This window comes from Pseudophryne corroboree, chromosome 2 (genome assembly GCF_028390025.1).
Source record: "Pseudophryne corroboree isolate aPseCor3 chromosome 2, aPseCor3.hap2, whole genome shotgun sequence".
Lineage (NCBI taxonomy): Eukaryota > Metazoa > Chordata > Amphibia > Anura > Myobatrachidae > Pseudophryne > Pseudophryne corroboree.
The window spans coordinates 665,557,169-665,577,177 of record NC_086445.1 but is presented as its reverse complement, the minus strand read 5'-3'; the positions used below and the strand labels follow the sequence as shown (position 1 = coordinate 665,577,177).

The 20,009-nt window shown below is 46.1% G+C and overlaps 1 long non-coding RNA gene across 1 annotated transcript in view; it reads left to right on the top strand.

The window, feature by feature from the left end:
- The window catches only part of LOC135051059 (uncharacterized), a 78,771-nt gene extending 60,950 nt beyond the window's left edge, over positions 1-17,821 (top strand). Inside the window, exon 3 of the long non-coding RNA XR_010242017.1 lies at positions 16,030-17,821. This is a non-coding gene — a long non-coding RNA (uncharacterized LOC135051059). The remainder of the gene's footprint in view (positions 1-16,029) is intronic.
- The last annotated feature ends 2,188 nt before the right edge of the window (positions 17,822-20,009 follow it).

Sequence of the window (20,009 nt, the reverse complement as noted above, 5' to 3'; positions counted from 1 at the left end):
GCACTACATTTTGGCCACCGTGCTCGATCCTAGATTTAAAACCTACCTTGGATCTCTCTTTCCGGCAGACACAAGTCTGCTGGGGTTCAAAGACCTGCTGGTGAGAAAATTGTCAAGTCAAGCGGAACGCGACCTGTCAACATCTCCTCCTTCACATTCTCCCGCAACTGGGGGTGCGAGGAAAAGGCTCAGAATTCCGAGCCCACCCGCTGGCGGTGATGCAGGGCAGTCTGGAGCGACTGCTGATGCTGACATCTGGTCCGGACTGAAGGACCTGACAACGATTACGGACATGTCGTCTACTGTCACTGCATATGATTCTCTCACCATTGAAAGAATGGTGGAGGATTATATGAGTGACCGCATCCAAGTAGGCACGTCAGACAGTCCGTACTTATACTGGCAGGAAAAAGAGGCAATTTGGAGGCCCTTGCACAAACTGGCTTTATTCTACCTAAGTTGCCCTCCCACAAGTGTGTACTCCGAAAGAGTGTTTAGTGCCGCCGCTCACCTTGTCAGCAATCTGCGTACGAGGTTACTTCCAGAAAATGTGGAGAAGATGATGTTCATTAAAATGAATTATAATCAATTCCTCCGTGGAGACATTGACCAGCAGCAATTGCCTCCACAAAGTACACAGGGAGCTGAGATGGTGGATTCCAGTGGGGACGAATTGATAATCTGTGAGGAGCGGGATGTACACGGTGATATATCGGAGGATGATGATGAGGTGGACATCTTGCCTCTGTAGAGCCAGTTTGTGCAAGGAGAGATTAATTGCTTCTTTTTCGGTGGGGGTCCAAACCAACCCGTCATTTCAGTCACAGTCGTGTGGCAGACCCTGTCACTGAAATGATGGGTTGGTTAAAGTGTGCATGTCCTGTTTATACAACATAAGGGTGGGTGGGAGGGCCCAAGGACAATTCCATCTTGCACCTCTTTTTTCTTTCATTTTTATTTGCGTCATGTGCTGTTTGGGGAGTGTTTTTTGGAAGGGCCATCCTGCGTGACACTGCAGTGCCACTCCTAGATGGGCCAGGTGTTTGTGTCGGCCACTAGGGTCGCTTAGCTTACTCACACAGCTACCTCATTGCGCCTCTTTTTTTCTTCTTTGCGTCATGTGCTGTTTGGGGAGTGTTTTTTGGAAGGGCCATCCTGCGTGACACTGCAGTAACACTCCTAGATGGGCCAGGTGTTTGTGTCGGCCACTAGGGTCGCTTAGCTTACTCACACAGCTACCTCATTGCGCCTCTTTTTTTCTTCTTTGCGTCATGTGCTGTTTGGGGAGTGTTTTTTGGAAGGGCCATCCTGCGTGACACTGCAGTGCCACTCCTAGATGGGCCAGGTGTTTGTGTCGGCCACTAGGGTCGCTTAGCTTACTCACACAGCTACCTCATTGCGCCTCTTTTTCTCTTCTTTGCGTCATGTGCTGTTTGGGGAGTGTTTTTTGGAAGGGCCATCCTGCGTGACACTGCAGTGCCACTCCTAGATGGGCCAGGTGTTTGTGTCGGCCACTAGGGTCGCTTAGCTTAGTCATCCAGCGACCTCGGTGCAAATTTTAGGACTAAAAATAATATTGTGAGGTGTGAGGTATTCAGAATAGACTGAAAATGAGTGGAAATTATGGTTTTTGAGGTTAATAATACTTTGGGATCAAAATGACCCCCAAATTCTATGATTTAAGCTGTTTTTTAGGGTTTTTTGAAAAAAACACCCGAATCCAAAACACACCCGAATCTGACAAAAAAAATTCGGTGAGGTTTTGCCAAAACGCGGTCGAACCCAAAACACGGCCGCGGAACCGAACCCAAAACCAAAACACAAAACCCGAAAAATTTCAAGTGCACATCCCTAGTATAATCCCCATGGTCCTTACGGAGTCCCCAGCATCCACTAGGACAATAGAGAAAATAAGATTTTACTTACCGGTAAATCTATTTCTCGTAGTCCGTAGTGGATGCTGGGCGCCCGTCCCAAGTGCGGACTTCTTCTGCAATGCTTGTATATAGTTATTGCCTAAATAAGGGTTATGTTATAGTTGCATCAGGGTTGATATGATGCTCTGTTGTTGTTCATCCTGTTAACTGGGTAAAGTTATCACAAGTTATACGGTGTGATTGGTGTGGCTGGTATGAGTCTTACCCTGGATTCCCAAAATCCTTTCCTTGTACTGTCAGCTCTTCCGGGCACAGTTTCTCTAACTGAGGTCTGGAGGAGGGACATAGAGGGAGGAGCCAGAGCACACCAGAATCTAAATTCTTTCTTAAAGTGCCCATGTCTCCTGCGGAGCCCGTTTATTCCCCATGGTCCTTACGGAGTCCCCAGCATCCACTACGGACTACGAGAAACAGATTTACCGGTAAGTAAAATCTTATTTTCTAAATTCAATAGGAACCAATTGACATCACTGAGACTTTCCAAGGCCAATATACTGTATATGAGGCAGAACTTTCTTCTAAATTCATGGGCTGCTTTCTTGTGACTTTTTGTTCAGTCACAAAATGGCTGCCTCTATTGAGTCTAAGTGGCAGCATGTGTAGGCTTAGGCCATACTTACCCACTCTCCTAGAATGTCCAGATACGACTCCCGGTGAAGTGGGAGGTCCAGTGGCTGAATGATGAGATTCGTGATTAATTCTGTCATTAAGAGCCATATACTGTTGCTCGATGTCATGATTCATGACACTGTGCAACAGGATGCAGGGCTAAATTAGGCACATTGTGTCACCATGTCAATCCGAACATCCCATAGAGGCATAGAATGTCGGCAAGTATGGTTTACACTGGTCATAAATATTACCAGAGAGTGATTTGGAAGTCTTCAGTAGCACTCTTTGATACAAGGAAAAATGTGGCACCATTATTTTTGTCTTCAAAGAGGGTTCTTGTAAATGTTGGCTTTGAATAGCATGTCCAACACAGAGTATGTGAAGGTAGCAGGTCTGTTTAAAGTTCGTTACATCATTCATCTCTTGTATATATTAAACTCTATAACCTGTTCAATGTATGCTTAAAACCAAGCAGTTATTCTTTAAGCATAGAGATCTAGATGAAAGAAAGCATCCAGATCTTGAAAGCAAACAAGAAGCTATATTAATACATGACCACAACAGTACACATTGCACCCGATTCTGATTTGGATGCAGTCGCATCTGGATCGTTTATTATCCTTTATTTATATGGCGCCTCAAGGGTTCCGCAGCGCCCAATTACAGACAACATATGCACATAATCAAAACAGTAAAACAGTGACATACAGTTGAAGACAATATAGGACAATTACAGGGTAACTAAACATAACTACATCAGTAGATGACACTGAGATAAGTATCAAGGTGGCCGAAAACTGCAGTTGAGGATTATTAAAGTAAGAAATAATAAGCACATGAGGGAAGAGGGCCCTACTTGTGGGAGCTTACATTCTAAAGGGGAGGGGCAGACAGACAGGGGTGACACAGATGGGGTACATAGAGAGCGTGGAACAGAGGGTTAGGATGAGATTTGGCTGGGTTTGGTAAAGAAGTGGGCCTTAAGAGCCCGTTTGAAGTTCTGTAGAGAGGTGGAGAGTCTGAAGGGGAGAGGTAGGGAATTCCAGAGAAGTGGTGCAGCACGTGAAAAATCTTGGAGATAGGAGTGGGAGGAAGTAATCAGAAGACAGAAGAGTCGGCGTGCAATAGCAGAGCGAAGAGGACGGCTAGGAGAGAGTAAAGGGAGATAAGGTCAGAGATGTAAATGGGAGAGAAGTGGGTGAGTGCTTTGTAAATGAGTGTGAGAAGTTTAAATTGGATTCTGAGAGGGAAGGGAAGCCAGTGAAGGGCTTGTAGGAGAGGGGAGGTGGACGTAGTGCGTTTGGTGAGGAAGATGAGCTGGGCAGCAGCATTGAGGATAGATTGGAGTGGAGAGAGGTAATTGTCAGGGAGGCCAGTTAGGAGGAGATTACAGTAATCCAGTCAGGAAATGATTAGTGAGTAGATAATGGTCTTGGTGGCATCCTGGATGAGAAAGGGTCTGATGTAGTGATGAGCACCGGAAATTTTTCGTGTTTTGTGTTTTGGTTTTGGGTTCGGTTCCGCGGCAGTGTTTTGGATTCGAACGCGTTTTGGCAAAGCCTCACCGAATTTTTTTTGTCGGATTCGGGTGTTTTTTTCAAAAAACCCTAAAAAACAGCTTAAATCATAGAATTTGGGAGTCATTTTGATCCCAAAGCATTATTAACCTCAATAAGCATAATTTCCACTCATTTTCAGTCTATTCTGAACACCTCACACCTCACAATATTATTTTTAGTCCTAAAATTTGCACCGAGGTCGCTGGATGACTAAGCTAAGCGACCCAAGTGGCTGACACAAACACCTGGCCCATCTAGGAGTGGCACTGCAGTGTCACGCAGGATGGCCCTTCAAAAAACTACTCCCCAAACAGCACATGACGCAAAGAAGAAAAAAAAGAGGCGCAATGAGGTAGCTGTGTGACTAAGATAAGCGACCCTAGTGGCCGACACAAACACCTGGCCCATCTAGGAGTGGCACTGCAGTGTCACGCAGGATGGCCCTTCCAAAAAACACACCCCAAACAGCACATGACGCAAAGAAAAAAAGAGGCGCAATGAGGTAGCTGTGTGACTAAGATAAGCGACCCAAGTGGCCGACACAAACACCCGGCCCATCTAGGAGTGGCACTGCAGTGTCACGCAGGATGGCCCTTCCAAAAAACACCCCCCAAACAGCACATGACGCAAAGAAAAAAAGAGGCGCAATGAGGTAGCTGTGTGACTAAGATAAGCGACCCAAGTGGCCGACACAAACACCTGGCCCATCTAGGAGTGGCACTGCAGTGTCAGACAGGATGGCACTTCAAAAAAATAGTCCCCAAACAGCACATGATGCAAAGAAAAAAAGAGGCGCAATGAGGTAGCTGTGTGACTAAGATAAGCGACCCAAGTGGCCGACACAAACACCTGGCCCATCTAGGAGTGGCACTGCAGTGTCACGCAGGATGGCCCTTCCAAAAAACACCCCCCAAACAGCACATGACGCAAAGAAAAAAAGAGGCGCAATGAGGTAGCTGTGTGACTAAGATAAGCGACCCAAGTGGCCGACACAAACACCTGGCCCATCTAGGAGTGGCACTGCAGTGTCAGACAGGATGGCACTTCAAAAAAATAGTCCCCAAACAGCACATGATGCAAAGAAAAAAAGAGGCGCAATGAGGTAGCTGTGTGACTAAGATAAGCGAACCAAGTGGCCGACACAAACACCTGGCTCATCTAGGAGTGGCACTGCAGTGTCACGCAGGATGGCACTTCCAAAAACTACTCCCCAAACAGCACATGACGCAAAGAAAAATGAAAGAAAAAAGAGGTGCAAGATGGAATTGTCCTTGGGCCCTCCCACCCACCCTTATGTTGTATAAACAGGACATGCACACTTTAACCAACCCATCATTTCAGTGACAGGGTCTGCCACACGACTGTGACTGAAATGACGGGTTGGTTTGGACCCCCACCAAAAAAAAAAGCAATTAATCTCTCCTTGCACAAACTGGCTCTAAAGAGGCAAGATGTCCACCTCATCATCATCCTCCGATATATCACCGTGTACATCCCCCTCCTCACAGATTATCAATTCGTCCCCACTGGAATCCACCATCTCAGCTCCCTGTGTACTTTGTGGAGGCAATTGCTGCTGGTCAATGTCTCCACGGAGGAATTGATTATAATTCATTTTAATGAACATCATCTTCTCCACATTTTCTGGATGTAACCTCGTACGCCGATTGCTGACAAGGTGAGCGGCGGCACTAAACACTCTTTCGGAGTACACACTTGTGGGAGGGCAACTTAGGTAGAATAAAGCCAGTTTGTGCAAGGGCCTCCAAATTGCCTCTTTTTCCTGCCAGTATAAGTACGGACTGTCTGACGTGCCTACTTGGATGCGGTCACTCATATAATCCTCCACCATTCTTTCAATGGGGAGAGAATCATATGCAGTGACAGTAGACGACATGTCCGTAATCGTTGTCAGGTCCTTCAGTCCGGACCAGATGTCAGCATCAGCAGTCGCTCCAGACTGCCCTGCATCACCGCCAGCGGGTGGGCTCGGAATTCTGAGCCTTTTCCTCGCACCCCCAGTTGCGGGAGAATGTGAAGGAGGAGATGTTGACAGGTCGCGTTCCGCTTGACTTGACAATTTTGTCACCAGCAGTTCTTTGAACCCCAGCAGACTTGTGTCTGCCGGAAAGAGAGATCCAAGGTAGGTTTTAAATCTAGGATCGAGCACGGTGGCCAAAATGTAGTGCTCTGATTTCAACAGATTGACCACCCGTGAATCCTTGTTAAGCGAATTAAGGGCTCCATCCACAAGTCCCACATGCCTAGCGGAATCGCTCTGTGTTAGCTCCTCCTTCAATGTCTCCAGCTTCTTCTGCAAAAGCCTGATGAGGGGAATGACCTGACTCAGGCTGGCAGTGTCTGAACTGACTTCACGTGTGGCAAGTTCAAAAGGTTGCAGAACCTTGCACAACGTTGAAATCATTCTCCACTGCGCTTGAGACAGGTGCATTCCACCTCCTATATCGTGCTCAGTTGTATAGGCTTGAATGGCCTTTTGCTGCTCCTCCAACCTCTGAAGCATATAGAGGGTTGAATTCCACCTCGTTACCACTTCTTGCTTCAGATGATGGCAGGGCAGGTTCAGGCGTTTTTGGTGGTGCTCCAGTCTTCTGTACGTGGTGCCTGTACGCCGAAAGTGTCCCGCAATTCTTCTCGCCACCGACAGCATCTCTTGCACGCCCCTGTCGTTTTTTAAATAATTCTGCACCACCAAATTCAAGGTATGTGCAAAACATGGGACGTGCTGGAATTTGCCCAGATTTAATGCACACACAATATTGCTGGCGTTGTCCGATGCCACAAATCCACAGGAGAGTCCAATTGGGGTAAGCCATTCTGCGATGATCTTCCTCAGTTGCCGTAAGAGGTTTTTAGCTGTGTGCGTATTCTGGAAAGCGGTGATACAAAGCGTAGCCTGCCTAGGAAAGAGTTGGCGTTTGCGAGATGCTGCTACTGGTGCCGCCGCTGCTGTTCTTGCGGCGGGAGTCCATACATCTACCCAGTGGGCTGTCACAGTCATATAGTCCTGAGCCTGCCCTGCTCCACTTGTCCACATGTCCGTGGTTAAGTGGACATTGGGTACAACTGCATTTTTTAGGACACTGGTGAGTCTTTTTCTGAGGTCTGTGTACATTTTCGGTATCGCCTGCCTAGAGAAATGGAACCTAGATGGTATTTGGTAACGGGGACACAGTACCTCCAACAAGTCTCTAGTTGGCTCTGCAGTAATGATGGATACCGGAACCACGTTTCTCACCGCCCAGGATGCCAAGGCCTCAGTTTTCCGCTTTGCAGCAGGATGACTGCTGTGATATTTCATCTTCCTCGCAAAGGACTGTTGGACAGTCAATTGCTTGGTGGAAGTAGTAAAAGTGGTCTTACGAGTACGACTTCCCCTCTGGGATGACCATCGACTCCCAGCAGCAACAACAGCAGCGCCAGCAGCAGTAGGCGTTACACGCAAGGATGCATCGGAGGAATCCCAGGCAGGAGAGGACTCGTCAGAATTGCCAGTGACATGGCCTTCAGGACTATTGGCATTCCTGGGGAAGGAGGAAATTGACACTGAGGGAGTTGGTGGGGTGGTTTGCGTGAGCTTGGTTACAAGAGGAAGGGATTTACTGGTCAGTGGACTGCTTCCGCTGTCGCCCAAACTTTTTGAACTTGTCACTGACTTATGATGAATGCGCTGCAGGTGACGTATAAGGGAGGATGTTCCGAGGTGGTTAACGTCCTTACCCCTACTTATTACAGCTTGACAAAGGCAACACACGGCTTGACAAATGTTGTCCGCATTTCTGTTGAAATACTTCCACACCGAAGAGCTGATTTTTTGGTATTTTCACCAGGCATGTCAATGGCCCTATTCCTCCCACGGACAACAGGTGTCTCCCCGGGTGCCTGACTTAAACAAACCACCTCACCATCAGAATCCTCCTGGTCAATTTCCTCCCCAGCGCCAGCAACACCCATATCCTCCTCATCCTGGTGTACTTCAACACTGACATCTTCAATCTGACTATCAGGAACTGGACTGCGGGTGCTCCTTCCAGCACTTGCAGGGGGCATGCAAATGGTGGAAGGCGCATGCTCTTCACGTCCAGTGTTGGGAAGGTCAGGCATCGCAAACGACACAATTGGACTCTCCTTGTGGATTTGTGATTTCGAAGAACGCACAGTTCTTTGCTGTGCTTTTGCCAGCTTGAGTCTTTTCATTTTTCTAGCGAGAGGCTGAGTGCTTCCATCCTCATGTGAAGCTGAACCACTAGCCATGAACATAGGCCAGGGCCTCAGCCATTCCTTGCCACTCCGTGTGGTAAATGGCATATTGGCAAGTTTACGCTTCTCCTCCGACAATTTTATTTTAGATTTTTGAGTCCTTTTTTTACTGATATTTGGTGTTTTGGATTTTGCATGCTCTGTACTATGACATTGGGCATCGGCCTTGGCAGACGACGTTGCTGGCATTTCATCGTCTCGGCCAGACTAGTGGCAGCAGCTTCAGCACGAGGTGGAAGTCGATCTTGATCTTTCCCTATTTTTGGAACCTCAACATTTTTGTTCTCCATATTTTAATAGGCACAACTAAAAGGCACCTCAGGTAAACAATGGAGATGGATGGATACTAGTATACTTATGGATGGACGAGCGACTGCCGACACAGAGGTAGCTACAGCCGTGGACTACCGTACTGCGTCTGCTGCTAATATAGACTGGATGATAATGATATAAATAATATATATATATCACTACTGCAGCCGGACAGGTATATATTATATAATGACGGACCTGCTGGACACTGTCAGCACTGCAGACTCCTAAAGTTAACTACTAGTATGAAGAAGATATAAAAAAAAAAAACCACCACAGGTAGGTATACAATTATGGACGAGCGACTGCCGACACAGAGGTAGCTACAGCCGTGGACTACCGTACTGCGTCTGCTGCTAATATAGACTGGATGATAATGATATAAAAAATATATATATATCACTGCTGCAGCCGGACAGGTATATATTATATAATGACGGACCTGCTGGACACTGTCAGCACTGCAGACTCCTAAAGTTAACTACTAGTATGAAGAAGATAGAAAAAAAAACCCCACCACAGGTAGGTATACAATTATGGACGAGCGACTGCCGACACAGAGGTAGCTACAGCCGTGGACTACCGTACTGCGTCTGCTGCTAGTATAGACTGGATGATAATGATATAAAAAATATATATATATCACTACTGCAGGACAGGTATATATTATATAATGACGGACCTGCTGGACACTGTCAGCAGAATGCGTTTATAGAATAAAAACACCACACGACGAGTGTTTAACTATTTCAGGCAGACAATCACAATATACTGGTGGTCACTGGTCACTGGTCAGTCACACTGGCAGTGGCACTCTGGCAGCAAAAGTGTGCACTGTTAAATATATGTACTCCTGCTATAACTGCTCCCCAGTCTTCCCCACAATTAAGCTGTGTGAGCAGTGAGCACTCAGCACAGTCAGATATACATAGATGATGCAGCACACTGAGGCTGAGCACAGATATGGTATACTGTGTCACTGTGTATCGTTTTTTTTCAGGCAGAGAACGGATTATATTAAATAATAATAAAACTGCACTGGTGGTCACTGGTCAGTCACTAGTAAACTCTGCACTCTCTGAGTACTCCTAAGCTCCAGTAAATCAAGTGTCTCGCTCTCACTATCTATTTCTATTCTAAACGGAGAGGACGCCAGCCACGTCCTCTCCCTATCAATCTCAATGCACGTGTGAAAATGGCGGCGACGCGCGGCTCCTTATATAGAATCCGAGTCTCGCGATAGAATCCGAGCCTCGCGAGAATCCGACAGCGGGATGATGACGTTCGGGCGCGCTCGGGTTAACCGAGCAAGGCGGGAAGATCCGAGTCTGCCTCGGACCCGTGTAAAAAGCGTGAAGTTCGGGGGGGTTCGGTTTCCGAGAAACCGAACCCGCTCATCACTAGTCTGATCCTGGAAATATTTTTGAGATGAAAATGACAGGTTTGTGAGAGGTACAAACACTTACACTAATGTCATGGCCAATTTCTTCTAAACTGAAACACCAACTTGTAGAGTCTTGAGATGATGCATTTCCGCAATGGTGCGTATTTAGACAGACCATCAGTGCACCATTGGATGCACCATTGAAACTTGCAGGTTTCACCATTGAAACTATGGTAGGTTCAGTTTGTGCATCGGACTGTGGCCTCTTGTGTGAGCAGCTGCTTAGCCACCCCCACGTAACCTCCCAGGAATGTCCACTGAAATCCACAGGTCTTGTGTCTTGTGGTGTTTAATGATTGCACACTTAAAACATTGGACGACTGCATCCGACATGGACACTGCACGTAACTCTGAATCAGCTGCATTATATTTAGCGTTACAATATAGGAACAAGAGTGCAGGTGCACCATACACCATATGCTCTGACTGGGCCACTTTGGGGCATCACCACCTTACATTTCTTTTTAACACCTATATCACCCTGTGTTTGTTTTTATTTATGTAGCATTTTTCACATATCTTTTACACTTGTAACACTGATCAGCTAACCTCACTTTCCAACAATCTGACACCTTACTGCTGTCCTCTTTCTAACACTCAGCAGCTTCTTTCACCTGCCTAACACTGATTTCTCACTTCTATCCCTTATCTGTGTGATGCCCTGGGATGGTATGGCTGGGATGCTCTGCGCCCCAGAGGCCAACCCCCATAATGTTAGGGACCTGTCCGATGAGGTCACCGTGAAGTAGGTGGGCAGGCTCATATATTAGCCAATATATGCCAAGAACCTCGGATATGATGGTTGTCATAATTTTAATGGTGTATTGTGCACCTGCACCCTTGTGCACTAAGGGCCTAATTCAGACCTGATCATACCAGCAAATTTGTTAGCAGATGGGCAAAACCATGTGCACTGCAGGGGGTGAAGAGCAGATATAACATGTGCAGAGAGAGTTAGATTTGGGTGGGGTGTGTTCACACTGAAATCTAAATGGCAGAGTAAAATTAACCAGCCAGTATTTACCCTGCACAGAAACAAAATAACCCACCCAAATCTCTCTCTGCACATGTTATATCTGCCACACCTGCAGTGCACATGGTTTTGCCCATCTGCTAACAAATTTGCTGCTACGATCAGGTCTGAATTAGGCCCTAAGTCCCAGCAAGGTAGCACATCCCATTATAATAAGCTAGGGTGTGCAGTCCAGGCCCCATCTCCACATTATATTTAGCGATATACACTTGCGCACAATTATTGTAAATGTAACTTAACTAGTGATGTGCACCGGAAATTTTTCGGGTTTTGTGTTTTGGTTTTGGATTCGGTTCCGCGGCCGTGTTTTGGATTCGGGCACGTTTTGGCAAAACCTCCCTGAAAATTTTTTGTCGGATTCGGGTGTGTTTTGGATTCGGGTGTTTTTTATACAAAAAACCCTCAAAAACAGCTTAAATCATAGAATGTGGGGGTCATTTTGATCCCATAGTATTATTAACCTCAATAACCATAATTTCCACTCATTTTCAGTCTATTCTGAACACCTCACACCTCACAATATTATTTTTAGTCCTAAAATTTGCACCGAGGTCGCTGGATGACTAAGCTAAGCGACCCAAGTGGCCGACACAAACACCTGGCCCATCTAGGAGTGGCACTGCAGTGTCAGACAGGATGGCACTTCAAAAAAATAGTCCCCAAACAGCACATGATGCAAAGAAAAAAAGAGGTGCAATGAGGTAGCTGTGTGACTAAGCTAAGCGACCCAAGTGGCCGACACAAACACCTGGCCCATCTAGGAGTGGCACTGCAGTGTCAGACAGGATGGCAGATTTAAAAAATAGTCCCCAAACAGCACGTGATGCAAAGAAAAAAAGAGGTGCACCAAGGTCGCTGGATGGCTAAGCTAAGCGACCCAAGTGGCCGACACAAACACCTGGCCCATCTAGGAGTGGCACTGCAGTGTCAGACAGGATGGCAGATTTAAAAAATAGTCCCCAAACAGCACATGATGCAAAGAAAAAAAGAGGTGCACCAAGGTCGTTGGATGGCTAAGCTAAGCGACCCAAGTGGCCGACACAAACACCTGGCCCATCTAGGAGTGGCACTGCAGTGTCAGACAGGATGGCACTTCAAAAAAAATAGTCCCCAAACAGCACATGATGCAAAGAAAAAAAGAGGCGCAATGAGGTAGCTGTGTGACTAAGCAAAGCGACCCAAGTGGCCGACACAAACACCTGGCCCATCTAGGAGTGGCACTGCAGTGTCAGACAGGATGGCACTTCAAAAAAATAGTCCCCGAACAGCACATGATGCAAAGAAAAAAAGAGGCACAATGAGGTAGCTGTGTGACTAAGCTAAGCGACCCAAGTGGCCGGCACAAACACCTGGCCCATCTAAGAGTGGCACTGCAGTGTCAGACAGGATGGCACTTCAAAAAAATAGTCCCCAAACAGCACATGATGCAAAGAAAAAAAGAGCCGCAATGAGGTAGCTGTGTGACTAAGCTAAGCGACCCAAGTGGCCGACACAAACACCTGGCCCATCTAGGAGTGGCACTGCAGTGTCAGACAGGATGGCACTTCCAAAAATAGTCCCCAAACAGCACATGATGCAAAGAAAAATGAAAGAAAAAAGAGGTGCAGGCATCGCAACCGCCACAATTGGACTCTCCTTGGGGATTTGTGATTTAGAAGAAAGCACAGTTCTTTGCTGTGCTTTTGCCATCTTAACTCTTTTAAGTTTTCTAGCAGGAGGATGAGTGCTTCCATCCTCATGTGAAGCTGAACCACTAGCCTTGAACATAGGCCAGGCCCTCAGCCGTTCCTTGCCACTCCGTGTCGTAAATGGCACATTGGCAAGTTTACGCTTCTCCTCAGACGATTTTGATTTAGATTTTTGGGTCATTTTACTGAGCTTTATTTTTTTGGATTTTACATGCTCTCTACTATGACATTGGGCATCGGCCTTGGCAGACGACGTTGATGGCATTTCATCGTCTCGGACATGACTAGTAGCAGCAGCTTCAGCACGAGGTGGAAGTGGATCTTGATCTTTCCCTATTTTACCCTCCACATTTTTGTTCTCCATTTTTTAATGTGTGGAATTATATATCAATAGCAATGGCCTACTACTATATATACTGCGCACAACTGAAATGCACCACAGGTATGGATGGATAGTATACTTGACGACACAGAGGTAGGTAGAGCAGTGGCCTACTGTACCGTACTGCTATATATTATATACTGGTAGTCAGCAAACTGTGCAAAACTGAAATGCACCACAGGTATGGATGGATAGTATACTTGACGACATAGAGGTAGGTAGAGCAGTGGCCTACTGTACCGTACTGCTATATATTATATACTGGTGGACAGCAAACTGTGCAAAACTGAAATGAACCACAGCTATGGATGGATAGTATACTTGACGACACAGAGGTAGGTAGAGCAGTGGCCTACTGTACCGTACTGCTATATATTATATACTGGTGGTCAGCAAACTGTGCAAAACTGAAATGCACTACAGGTATGGATGGATAGTATACTTGACGACACAGAGGTAGGCAGAGCAGTGGCCTTCTGTACCGTACTGCTATATAGTATATACTGGTGGTCAGCAAACTGTGCAAAACTGAAATGCACCACAGGTATGGATGGATAGTATTCTTGACGACACAGAGGTAGGTAGAGCAGTGGACTACTGTACCGTACTGCTATATATATAGTTATACTGGTGGTCAGCAAACTGAGCAAAACTGAAATGCACCACAGGTATGGATGGATAGTATTCTTGACGACACAGAGGTAGGTAGAGCAATGGACTACTGTACCGTACTGCTATATATATAGTTATACTGGTGGTCAGCAAAATTCTGCACTGTCCTACTATATACTACAATGCAGCACAGATATGGAGCGTTTTTCAGGCCGAGAACGTATAATACTGGTGGTCAGTGGTCACTGGTCAGCAAAACTCTGCACTGTCCTCCTACTATATAATACTGCTGGTCCCCAGTTTCCACAATAAAGCAATTAGCACACTGAGCACAGATATTTGCAGCACACTGAGCACAGTCAGATATGGAGCGTTTTTCATGCAGAGAACGTAGATATTTGCACTTGCAGCACACTGAGCACAGATATTTGCAGCACACTGAGCACAAATATTTGCAGCACAATTTGCAGCCCACTGAACATAGAAACTGAGAGGACGCCAGCCACGTCCTCTCACGATCATCTCCAATGCACGAGTGAAAAATAGCGTCGACGCGCGGCTCCTTATATAGAATACGAATCTTGCGAGAATCCGACCGCGGGATGATGACGTTCAGGCGCGCTCGGGTTAACCGAGCAAGGCGGGAGGATCCGAGTCTGCCTCGGACCCGTGTAAAATGGGTGAAGTTCGGGGGGGTTCGGATCCCGAGGATCCGAACCCGCTCATCACTAAACTTAACATATGTTTTTCAGCTTCAATGTGCACACATTCATCAGATTGTTCCCCATTTCCTTTGCAATGTATAACTTGGCTTTCTGACCAAAGTATACTTTCCAGACATATGATTCACACTCATTTAACCTCGACTAAAGCATTACTATAGCATTACAAATAGTTACTCCGCAAACTCAGTGGATCTTGATCCTGGTAACCCATGAAGTGGTAGTGCAGTTACACAATACTATAAACTGCTTTAACAAATATTGACAAAAGGGAAAGTAACCCTTCCATTGCTCCAAAGTTAGCAAGGTTTAAAAAAAAAAAAATATTCCCCAAGCTCTGAAGAAGACAAAACAAAATGCCAGCAAAGCAGCTACCAATTTAACCTTGGGGGAACATTTACTAAGAATCGTTTTGGTCTGCGATCTGTGATTGCTACTTATCACCGCAAATCACACATTTACCAACAATCATGTTGGTTGGCGTATTGGGGAGGTCATTCCGAGTCGTTCGCTCGGAAAATTTCTTTGTATCGCAGCGTTTTTCCGCTTAGTGCGCATGCGCAATGTCCGCACTGCGACTGCGCCAAGTAAATTTGCTATGAAGTTTGGATTTTTACTCACGGCTTTTTCTTCGCTCAGGCGATCGTAGTGTGATTGACAGGAAATGGGTGTTACTGGGCGGAAACAGGCCGTTTTATGGGCGTGTGGGAAAAAACGCTACCGTTTCCGGAAAAAACGCGGGAGTGGCTGGAGAAACGGAGGAGTGTCTGGGCGAACGCTGGGTGTGTTTGTGACGTCAAACCAGGAACGATAAGCACTGAACTGATCGCAGATGCCGAGTAAGTCTGAAGCTACTCTGAAACTGCTACGAGATGTGTAATCGCAATATTGCGAATACATCGTTCGCAATTTTAAGATGCTAAGATTCACTCCCAGTAGGCGGCGGCTTAGCGTGTGCAATACTGCTAAAATCGCCTTGCGAGCGAACAACTCGGAATGAGGGCCAGTGTTTGTTTTTTTTTCAATAAATGTTTATTGAATTTTAACATAATAAAGAAAACAGCATAAACACTTTGACTGGTAGTACAGAAAGATACAATCCAAAAAATATGGACATTGACAGTTGATCAGAAACACTTCAATCCTAGATATAAACTCAATGCCTTGATTATTATATCATTACTTCCAGTCCATCCAATATTCTTATATCAACCGCTGTCTAAATCAAAACAGATCATAACATATAAACAAATAAAGATAGAAAAGACTGAAAAAGGAAAAAGAAAAAGAACCAAGAAAGAAAGAAATAGAGAGTCAAAGACAGGGACTATTCTTGTAAGCCAATCCTTCACAGTGGGTGGTGTAGTGCAGCGTCAGCGAACAGGGATAACCGCTTTAGCGGCGCTATTAAGAAACTTTAATAAATATTTTTTTTGTATGTTGACAGGGAACCTGCAACTAAGTTTGGAAGCCAGAAAGCGGGCTCAGAGGGGACCCCTGAACCCATGATCAACCTCAAGATTGCAATAATTTTGTTCCAAAAAGGGCGAAGCATGCAACAATCCCACCAGATGTGCATCATCGAACCCGTTTCATTATTACATCGCCAGCACGTATCCGGAACACCGGGAAACATTTTAGCAAGTGTCAGGGGACATCTATACCATCGCGATAAGACCTTGAATTGCGTTTCAATCACTGAATAACTATTTGAGCTTGCAAAAGTGGCCTGAAAACTTTTTTTCCCAGTCTCCTCAGATAATTCAATCTGTAGGTCTTGTAAATTTGGGGAGATCCGGGAACCTATTCTCAATCAGAAATCTATAGCATTTTGTGAGAAAATGCACAGGATGGGAAGAGTCTGAGCATATGTTCTCAAAAATCGTCAAGGGTCTAGTGATGCTTGGGCGGAAGTTACTCCCCAATACAAAGTGCTTCAGCTGGAGGTATTTCCAAATCTCCGATGGCGGGAGGCTCCATTTCAATTGCAAAGTAGGGAAAGTGATTATTTCAGCTGGCTAACACGTGTCACCCCCATCAGTATCCATGAATCAAACCCCCGGCCAGAGACCCCCGGTGGAAAGTCTGGGTTGTGAAATAGTGGGGTCAGAGGAGAAAGTTTGGAAGAGACATATGGGAGAACTCTAAGCCTATTCCAGCGTGAGTGTAGGGCCAATGGTAGGGTGTGCAATGATAGGTATCTTTGAGCGCCAGGGATAATAAGCTATGGGAGAGGATAAAGCTGCACCCTCTATAAGTACCCATTGTTTAGTGTCATACGATCGTATCCACTCCATTATTCTATTGAGTAGAATGGCATCATAAGACAAAGAGAAATGGGGCAACTGAAGACAACCCATGTGTTTGCGACGGAAAAGTATGGCATGTTGAAAACGAGGCCTTCTGTTACCCCAATCAAAATCTCTGACTAAATTGTGTGATAAGGGGGATGAGGACTGGGAGCATCTGGAGGAGATATAGGACCCTGGGTAAAACATTCATTTTAATTACACTAAGTCTCCCCAGCCAGGAAAGTCTCTTATTGCCCCAGTCCCGAAACTCGGAGCGCAGTGTAGTAAGTAATTTTTTGAAGTTATCATCAAAAAGGCGTGCTAAGTCCATATTCAATATAACCCCCATGTATTTAAAGCTAGAGGGATGGCAGATAAATGGAAAGGATTTTTTAAGGTCCTCAAGGGCTGGGTAGGGAGCTGACACATTCACTGCCACTGACTTAGAGGGGTTAATTTTAAAATTAGACAGAGAGCCAAATCTACTGAATTCGGACATCAGGTTGGGGATGGATATCACTGGGTTCGATGTGACAGCTAACAGATCGTCTGCAAACAAGGCAAGTTTGTATTCTCTACCCCCTACAGTGATTCCTGCAATATTTGGATTAAGTCTGATGGATCCAGCTAAAGCCTCCATGCAGAGGATGAAAATAAGGGGCGAGAGAGGACAGCCCTGTCTAGTTACGTTCCTAATCAGGACTGGTTCAGACAGGGCTCCATTAATTTTGATCCTCGCAGTAGGGAAATTATATAGTGCAAAAATGCGGCACGGGCTAACAGGTCCAAGCCCTAGGTATCTTAGGACTCCCTCCATGAACGTTAACTCTATCAAAAGCCTTTTCGGCATCAGTGGAGAGTACCACTACTGGGGTGTGGCTTTGCGAGGCTAGATGCATCAAATCAATTATTTTGGTTGTGTTGTCACGGGCTTCCCACCCAGATACAATGGCGTATTGTGTTTTGATGGTGTATATGGTGATACACCATCTTCCTTAGATGGAATCCAAATCCCGCGAGAATCCGACAGTGGGATGACGTTTTTCCGAGTCAGGTGGGAAAACCCAAGCCGGGCTCGGAACCGAAATCGGAAGGCAAAGTCCGGTAGGAAGTGGTTCTGTCACAGCCATTTTCACTCCAGTCTCGGAGAGTGTAGTGAGAGGATGTGTGGCAAGTCTTGTGCTGTGTTGTGCTGCTCAGTCCAGTCCAGTGTAGTCAGTGTATTGTGCTGCATTAGTCCAGCCAGTGAGTGTTGGTGTCCTCTGCTGCCAGTGTAGCTGTATAAGTGGTGCTGGGTTGTGCTGTTCAGTCCAGTGTAGTCAGTGTATTGTGCTGCATCAAACCAGCCAGTCACAGTGTTGGTGTTCTCTGCTGCCATATATCCAGTGTAGCTGTATAAAGTGTTGTTGTGTTGTGCTGCACCAGACCAGTGGTAGTGTCCAGTCTCATCAGTCATTCCAGTCATTCTCGTGCCGCATATTGTCTCATATAACTCCCAAAAAATAATGGAGAACAAAAATTTTGAGGAGAAAATAGGGAAAGATCAAGAAGAACCACTTCCTCCTAGTGCTGAAGCTGCTGCCACTAGCCATGACATAGACAATGAAATGCCATCAACGTCGTCTGCCAAGGCCGATGCCCAATGTGATAGTAGAGGGCATGTAAAATCCAAAAAGTCAAAGTTCAGTAAAAAGAACCAAAAAAATAAATTTAAATGGTCTGAGGAGAAACGTAAACTTGCCAATATGCCATTTACGACACGGAGTGGCAAGGAACGGCTGAGGCCCTGGCCTATGTTAATGGCTAGTGGTTCAGCTTCACATGACAATGGAAGCCCTCATCCTCCCGCTAGAAAAATTAAAAGAGTTAAGCTGGAAAGAGCACAGAAAATAACTGTGCATTCTGAGATGGTATCACAAATCCCCTGATGAGTCCTCTCCTAACCGGGATTCCTCCGTAGGATCCTTGAGTGGTACGCCTGCTGTTGCTGCCGCTGCTGTTGTTGCTGCTGGGAGTCGATCGTCATCCCAGAGGGGAAGTCGGAAGACCACTTGTACTACTTCCAGTAAGCAATTGACTGTCCAACAGTCCTTTGTGAGGAAGATGAAATATGACAGCAGTCATCCTTTTGCAAAGCGAATAACTGAGGCCTTGACAGCTGTGTTGGTGTTAGACGTGCTTCCGGTACCCACCATTAGTTCAGTGGGACCTAGAGAATTGTTTGAGGTAGTGTGTCCCTGGTATCAAATCCCATCTAGGTTCCACTTCTCTAAGCAGGCAATACCGAGAATGTACACAGACGTCAGAAAAAATAGTCACCAGTGTCCTACAAAATGCGGTTGTATCCAGTGTCCACTTAACCACGGACATGCAGACAAGTGGAACAGGGCAGACTAAGGACTATATGACTATATCAGCCCACTGGGTAGATGTATGGCCTCCCGCAGCAACAACAGCAGCGGCACCCGTAGCATCATCTCGCAAACGCCAACTCGTTCCTAGGCAGGCTACGCTATGTATCACCGCTTTCCTTAAGAGGCACATAGCTGACAACCTCTTACAGAAACTGAGGAACATCATTGCAGAATGGCTTACCTAAATTGGACTCTCCTGGGGATTTGTGATATTGGACAACGCCACCAATATTGTGCGTGCGTTACATCTGGGCAAATTCCAGCATGTCCCATGTTTTGCACATACAATTAATTTGGTGGTGCAGAATTTTTTTTTAAATGACAGGGGTGTGCAAGAGATGCTGTCGGTGGCCCAAAATATTGCGGGCCACTTCAGCAATCTGCCACTGCGTGCCAAAGACTGGAGCGCCAGCAAACACTCCTGAACCTGCCCGCCATTAACTGAATCAAGAGGTGGTAACGAGGTGGAATTCAACACTCTATATGCTTCAGAGGATGGAGTAGCAGCAAAAGGCCATTCAAGCCTATACATCCACCTACGATATAGACAAAGGAGGGGTAATGCACCTGACTCAAGCGCAGTGTAGAATGATTTCCGTCTTGTGCATGGTTCTCCAACCCTTCGAACTTGCCACACGTGAAGTCAGCTCAGACACTGCCAGGTAGAGTCAGGTCATTCCCCTCATCAGGCTTTTGCAGAAGCAGCTGGATAAATTGAAGGA